Source organism: Penaeus chinensis, chromosome 19 (genome assembly GCF_019202785.1).
Source record: "Penaeus chinensis breed Huanghai No. 1 chromosome 19, ASM1920278v2, whole genome shotgun sequence".
Classification (NCBI taxonomy): Eukaryota; Metazoa; Arthropoda; class Malacostraca; order Decapoda; family Penaeidae; genus Penaeus; species Penaeus chinensis.
In genome coordinates this window covers 11364639-11372138 of record NC_061837.1, presented here as the reverse complement: position 1 = coordinate 11372138, position 7500 = coordinate 11364639, and the positions used below count along the sequence as shown (strand labels likewise).

Here is a 7500-nt window from a genome sequence, read left to right as displayed (position 1 = left end):
TTGGTACTTTTATTTTCGTTTCGAAAGGATAATGGAAGAAATTTAGTGGAGGAAGAAGGCCACTGTATTTACGTTAATTGTAAGGAAGATAGCAACAATATTCAACATCATTATTTCGTCACTCGTAATAAATCCATCACAGTTATTTTATTATTCTTGCTATAACTTTCATATCATTATCTGAATAACATCTAAAAGTCACGAGAATTAACGATGTTGCAACTTTAAATCTAAAACCCAAACTATGAAAATATCATCCGAAAAAATCTTTACTTCTGACTTTATGTTATTGCAATACCAATAACACAATATCAGTACTAATAAAATACACATTGATTTCCTATTATCAATACTAACGCCAACACAATTCAACACACATATACCCTCTGCTAATGACAAAACTACCATCATAACCAAACAATAGTACGGTCATTCATCAAGTCCATTTGAAACCATCAGCAGAGCAAACCACTCTCCATCACCATTAAAAAAAAAGGGTCAAGGAGGTTAATCGAACAAAGTCGCCTCATTAAATGCAACACAAACACTTGATAACATCGATTTGATAAGAAAAAAATTACGAAACCTGTCGGCAGCGAGAAAGACGAGGAATCAGCCATAAACTGGGATTCACAAAGGGGAACGTTGAGTGACGAAAACGTTCCTCTTCTTCACAGGGGAAAAAAACGTTCTTTGATGTCTAAATAGGGATCGTTTGGTGAGTTCGTTATTTCCTGTTTCTTCTTCTTTTTTTATTTATTCTTCTATTCTTTATTTATTCCCTTCTTTTCCTCTTTTCCTCTCTCTCTCTCTCTCTCTCTCTCTCTCTGCTTCCACCCAACTAATCTATTTATCTTTCCCTTTCATTTCCCACTTCCTATTTCCCCTACCTCTCACTCCTCCTCATCTCTTCTTCTCCTTTCCCTCCCTCTCTTTCAGCTATCCCCTTTCTCCCTTTCTCCTTCCTCACTTTCCCTCTCTCCACATTTTTTTCCATGTTGTCCCTTTTATCTCCTATTTCTCCTTTTGTCTCCCTTTCCCTTCTTCCCCTCTCTGTTTTCTAATGCCCCTTCTCCTCCCCTTACCCTCTCTCCGTCTTCCTTTCTTCCTTGCCTCTTCTCCCTTTCTCCCTCCCTAACTCTCTCACTGCCCTCCCTTCATCTGAGAAAGAGATAGAAGTAGATAGATAGATAGACAGATAGATAGATAGAGAGAGAGAGAGAGAGAGAGAGAGAGAGAGAGAGAGAGAGAGAGAGAGAGAGAGAGAGAAACAGACAGACAGACAGACAGACAGACAGACAGACAGACAGACAGACAGACAGACGGACATAGGGAGAGGGAGAGAGAGAGAAAGAGATACATATATAGATAGATAAATAGACAGACAGACAGAGATAGAGAGAGAGGGAGGGGGGGAGAGAGAGAAAGGGAAACATACAAACAAACAGACAGACAGACAAAGATAGATAGAGAGTGAGAGAGAGAGATGAACCTGTCCCAATGCCCCGTGTCGTATTTCAGCCTGGAGAGCGAGCAAAATTGCCCTCGGCTGTGGCATTGAAGTGAAAGGAAAATTAACAACCTTCGTGAATAAGACAAACAAAAAAATATATATATACATGCATATAATCTCCTCTTTCTATGTTAACTCCCATATTTTGTGTGTTTCTGTTTTTATTTTCCTTTTTTTTTTTTTTTCTTAGTCCCTATTATGATCTCTGTACAAAAAAAAAAAAAAAAAAAAAAAAAACGTGATAAACAAAGCCAATTTCAATGAAATGGGTGAGGCAGCTGCTTCGCTGTCGACCTGCGTGCCTGATTTTATGGCGCCGGCGAATCCTGTTATCGGGGTAGGAAGGTTCATGCAATACTTTTGGGTGATTGTGCATGGTGGGGTAATACCGCTGGTCTGCCATGCACACTTTCGGGCAGAAATCTATATATACAGCAGTCCTTTTCCTCGCGTTTTTCGTGATACTATGTGGCGTTGCTTGTGTGAATATTCGTTAGCATATCGATGTGTTTCTTCATTAGATTGATCAAATATCTCATAATGTGTGTAATGGATCGATGTATGATGTCTGTGTGTTTGTTTGTTACTTGTCTTAGAATGCAGATTTATCTGTATAGTTTTCTTATGCAGTATGCATATAACCTAATATCCAAACATAAAAATCTTATGCAGAAACTTAAAAGCTTTATGTCATTACCTAAACATATAATCCATTTCCTTAAAAAGCATTGCATATTTCCCTAAAATCGTTATACGAGCGTTATGTATTTCTTTGAACAGTTATACATTTCCATAAAATATATTTTAGATTACGCGAAAAAAAAAACTTTACAGCTATCCTGGGGTACTTATGCAACACCCCAAACCCTTAAAGTATAAATTAAAAGCATCTAAATCATTCATGAAGGACCGTGTAATGTTAAGTGAATACAAAGTGCTCTTGAATTTTAAAATACCGATACAGTGTTTTATACCGAGGCATCTTTACACAGGCAGACCCTCTCCATGAAAATCCATTACTTCCTATTTAAGCCCCGCCCTTTTACCTTTATTCATTGTAAATATTTTTGTCTTTATTTTTATCTGGTTTCTTTTTGATAGTTTCTTTTATTATTATTATTACTGAACTAATGAGAGTGCACTGTGAGATATCAGATATAGCTAGATATATAGTTGTTTGTATAATCTACTCGATATTGTTATACTTATTAAAATCCCTCTGTTATTTATGATAACAAAGAGTTCCTTACCATTATCAGTCGTAAGAATATTCTTGGGAAATTGTCACTTTCATTTTTGGGGTCAGTAGGCTTAATGAAAGTGGAGCTTTCTGGTTATCTGTTTCTTGGGGTTATACTAAACGTTTTATCTTTCTTTCTTTCTTTCTTTTTCGTGTTGTAATCTCTTTAGAATATGTCAAAGCTAGTGGTAAACGATACAATAAGTATGAATACCTCTAACTTAGGCCGTTATATAATGCCACAAATACCCTATATCATACCCCTATACCCAGCGACCTCACTCTTAACCAGTACCAGGAAGAAATTTCCCCCGCATGAAACAGGTTGCTGAGTTGACAAAACGTTCAATAATTGCAATACTTTCGACGTGAAACTCGTGTTATATTTTAGAGGCTAGCGATATCATAAACTTGTTTGTAAATCGAGAGAGGTTATCGGGGGAAATTTCAAGCAGTGAAAGTCTGGTTAAAGGAAAAGTTTTGAAATACTTAAGTCGTCATTCATTATTATAAGGTCAACAGCTTCTGCTTTTGCTTCTGCCTCGTTTCTATTATTATTATTATCAATATTATTATTATCATTATTGTTATTATTACTATTATTGTTATTATTATTATTATTATTATTATTATTATTATTGTTATTATTATTGTCGTTGTTGTTTTTAATCATTTATTTCTTTGTATGTTGTTAGGTGCATTTTTATTGTTAGATTTATATGAATAACCGTCTCTATCTATTTATCTATCGTTCTTTCTTCTCTCGTTATTTCTTTCCTTCTCTCCTTCTCCCTCTTTCCCTCGACTTCTCTTCCTCTTCTTTAATATCTTTCTTATCCACTCGAGCATTTGCATTTTTTTCTTAATTCTTCTTTTTTTTGTATGTGTATGAGTGTGAGTTTGTATGTCAGTATGTGTATGTGAATATGTGAATATGTGTATGCGTGTGTAAGTATGCGTATGTGTGTGTGAGTGTGTATGTGAGTATGAGTGTGTGTAAGACTATATGTAAGTACCTTGTGTGCGTGCATGAGCTTCCTTTCCCTACGAGATGAAACAAAACCGTTCAAACGCACATAACCGGTCACCTCCACATTTTCTCTCTCTTCGCTCGAGCGCACACGATGCCGAGATGGGGGCGGCCGTCTCTCTCTCTCTCTCTCTCTCTCTCTCTCTATCTATCTATCTATCTATCTATCTATCTCTCTCTCTCATTGTCTTTCTGTCTCTCTCTTTCTCTCTGTCTGATTGCCATTTTGTCTACCTATTTATTTGTCTTTTTTTTCTTTTAATCCTTCACTTATTCCTCTTTCTCCCTCCTCCCTCTCTCTCTGACTTTTCTCTCCCTCCCTCTCTCTCCCTTTCTCTTCCAAGTTCCCGATTATGAATCCAATGTTCCGACTGATAAAACGACAAAAGATCTACTTTCTTTATTTCTTCTCCCCAGTGGGTTCATAAGCCTCCTTTCTCTCAGCCTACCTCCTCTCATTCTGCTTTCTCCTCGTGCTCTCTCTCTCTCTCTCTCTCTCTCTCTCTCTCTCTCTCTCTCTCTCTCTCTCTCTCTCTCTCTCTCTCTCTCTCTCTCTGGTTCCCTCCACTTCCTCGGTCTCTTTCTCCTTTCTACTCTCTCTCTCTCTCTCTCTCCTCTCTCTCTCTCTCTCTCTCTCTCTCTCTCTCTCTCTCTCTCTCTCTCTCTGCTTTCCTCCACCTTCTGTCTCTTTCTCCTTTCTCTTTCTCTTTTTGCATCCCTTCACCTCTTCTCTTTCGCCTCTCTCTCTTTCTATCTACTTCCCTCCACCCCTTCGTCTTTCCCCTTTATATCTCTGCTTTCCGCCAGCTTCTCTATGTCTTTCTTATCTCTCTCTCCACCCCACCATCCTTTCTCTCTTTTTTTTTCTCTCAACTGCCATCCTTTCCACGTAATACATACCTTGCCTGTCTCTCTCCTCTTCGATCTCTTTGGCTTACCCAGCCCTCCCTTACTCTCTCCTTCCCTTCCCTATCTCTTCTCTTCCATTTTCTATAACCCTCTGTCTATTTCTCTTCCTCTTACTACCTATCCTGGCTATGTGTCTTCTCTAGCCCTCCCCACCCTTGTCTTTCCTATTTCCACCCCATCCCCTCCTTCAGAACCTACCCCCCTCCCCCTATCTCCTATCTCCCTTTTCCTCTATCTCTCATTCTTTCTTGATCACCGGAGCGAGAAGTGAATCAAGACGAGCGAGAGAAAGAAGATAGTTTTTCAGATCTTCTTCCTTGCGTCTGATACATACAAGGATCAAGGAAAAGCGTCAGTCTCTTACTTTCATCCTCCGTTACTGAGGACTTTGATGAGCGGCGATTTTTAAACCTTTTTTTTTTTTCTTAATTGTATCTATTGTGTTTTATGGGTTTTTGTTTTGTTTTATCTTTTTTTTTCTATTTCCCTTTTTTTTTTTTTTTTTTTAGCCTAGTCTTCTCTCGTTGTTTTTTTTGGGCTTCTATTTTCATTATCAATATTTTTGTGTTTGTTCTTCTTGTTCTTATGCTTGTAGTTCCTGTTAATGTTTTTATTCAGGTTCTTGCTGCTGTTATTATTATCATTATTATTATTATTATTATATTCATTATTTTTCCTCATCCTCTCCATTTACCTTCTTCATTTATCCTCGCATCCCCATTCCCTCTCTTTATCATCCTTAATGTTATCATCATCTTTTTTTCCCTTTCTTCATCGCCACAAACCTGCCAGTTCCTGTTTCTCTGACACCTTTAAGCTTTCCTAATTTCACAACTCTACTTTCCCGTACGCCATTTTATTGTGCTCTTTGTAATTCCCTTGTTTACATATAAATGGTATTTGATTGTAACAAAATAAACCAAGACGTAATTATTATATTAAGATAATTGTTACAAACGTATCCCATTTAGAAGAAAGCAGGAAGACAATAGTAATTACGGGTCTTTGATAAAATTAATGAAAAAAAATAAGACGGAATGAGGAATTTATAATAGGAAAAAGTTCAGTGTTCGTTTGAGACATTTTCTCGTACAATTTTCCTGGTTCACGTGACTCATGGTAAGTGTACTTAAGGAGAACAGTTGCTTATGAGAATTAGACAAAATTAGCTGATAGTTATGAAGAAAATAGTATAAACCCGGGGAGTATGAGATATCTAAGATACATGAATAATAGATGAAGTAAAAAATATATACATTTATGCAAGAACAGACAGACGCACGCATACACACAAGCAAACAAACAAATTGAGAATTATTTTCTATATAAAAAAAAAACTTCTTTCTTAGAAATAAAAAAAGATAAAAAAAAAAAAAATACGTTTTTGATAGGATTGAACACAACGCTGAAGACTTTTAAAACTTTAACGACAAAGTAAACTCCAAAATGCACGTTTTCCTTAAGTATTCTTCTCTAAGGAATTCTGTGAAACGTATGTTTGTGTGTGTGTATGAGCAATTGAAGAAATAATTGAGAGATGATAGTGATGAGGATAAGGATAGTGACAAAGATAGTGATGATGATGATGATGATGATAACGATGATGATGATACTAATGCTAATGATAACAATGATAATAACAATGGTAATGATGATAATGATAATGATAACAATTATGATGATAATGATAACAATGATAATGACAATGGTTATGACGATGATAATAATTATTACGACAATGATCATTATGATACTGATAATGGTGATGAAACCGCTAACAACCTCATTATTGACAACCTCGAAGCCTTGGAAAACGACGCCTGAAAACAGGTCCCCTTACTCAGCATATCCCGGAGGCGAACGTGTACAAGCAATAAAACGATGATGTCGGGTGGAAAGAGAGAGAGAGAGAGATAAGAGAGAAAAAAAAGAGGAAAGTAAGTAGAGGAGGAGAGAAAAAAAAAGGGAAGAAATAGAGGTGGAAAAAAAGGGAAGAAAAACAAGTGTGGAGAGAAAAAAAATAGAAGAGAAAAAGGGAAAGTAAAATAAAGAAAGAAGATAAAAATAGAGGTGAAAAAAAGAAGAAAAAAAAATGGTTTAAGAAAAAAGGGTCTTAAAAACTTTCATGTCGAGGCTGTAAATGAGGGCATTCTAAGCCTTTCCAGTAGCCAGTCAGCAGAAACTTCGATATAGGCCTAGATAGATTAAATTGCGAAGCCACGTGGAAGGAAAGGGTGGAGGAGAGGGGAGGGGGAAGGAGAGGAAACGAGAGAGGGAGGAAGGGAATGTGGGGGAGAGGAGGGTGCCTTTTGCAACAGGAAGCCGTGAGAGCCAGTCTCTCTCTCTCTCTCTCTCTCTCTCTCTCTCTCTCTCTCTCTCTCTCTCTCTCCTTAGCTCTCTTGTTTTTCTCTTTTTCTTTGAACTGTTACTTTTTACTTCTACCCTTTTTCTGTCCGTATCTCTTTTTCTCTTGTTCCCATATGTTTTATACAAGTTATAAAACCCTTAACTCATTATAAGGACACACCAAAAAAAAAAACCGGAGACAGAGGAGAAAAAAAGATAAATGGTGCAATTTGGAGACGGAAAAAGCACAGACGCACTCTCGCGGGTCCAGCCAGCAGTAATAGCTTTCCATGGCGAGTGAAAGAGGAAAGAGCCAGAGAGCGATTAGCCACAAGACCGCACGGGACGAAAGAGAGGCCAAAAGGACATCAAAAGAGGCCAAGGAGAGGCTTCATTAGTCTATCTTTTGGATAAGGGTTCGAAGCATGCCTACGGTACAATGCGCTGTTGCTGGTTCATGCC

The 7500-nt window shown here is 37.4% G+C and overlaps 1 protein-coding gene across 1 annotated transcript in view; it reads right to left on the bottom strand.

Moving 5' to 3' along the window:
* The window catches only part of LOC125035188 (extracellular serine/threonine protein CG31145-like), a 156616-nt gene that overhangs the window by 121326 nt on the left and 27790 nt on the right, over positions 1-7500 (bottom strand). The gene's annotated exons all lie outside the window — the stretch shown is intronic.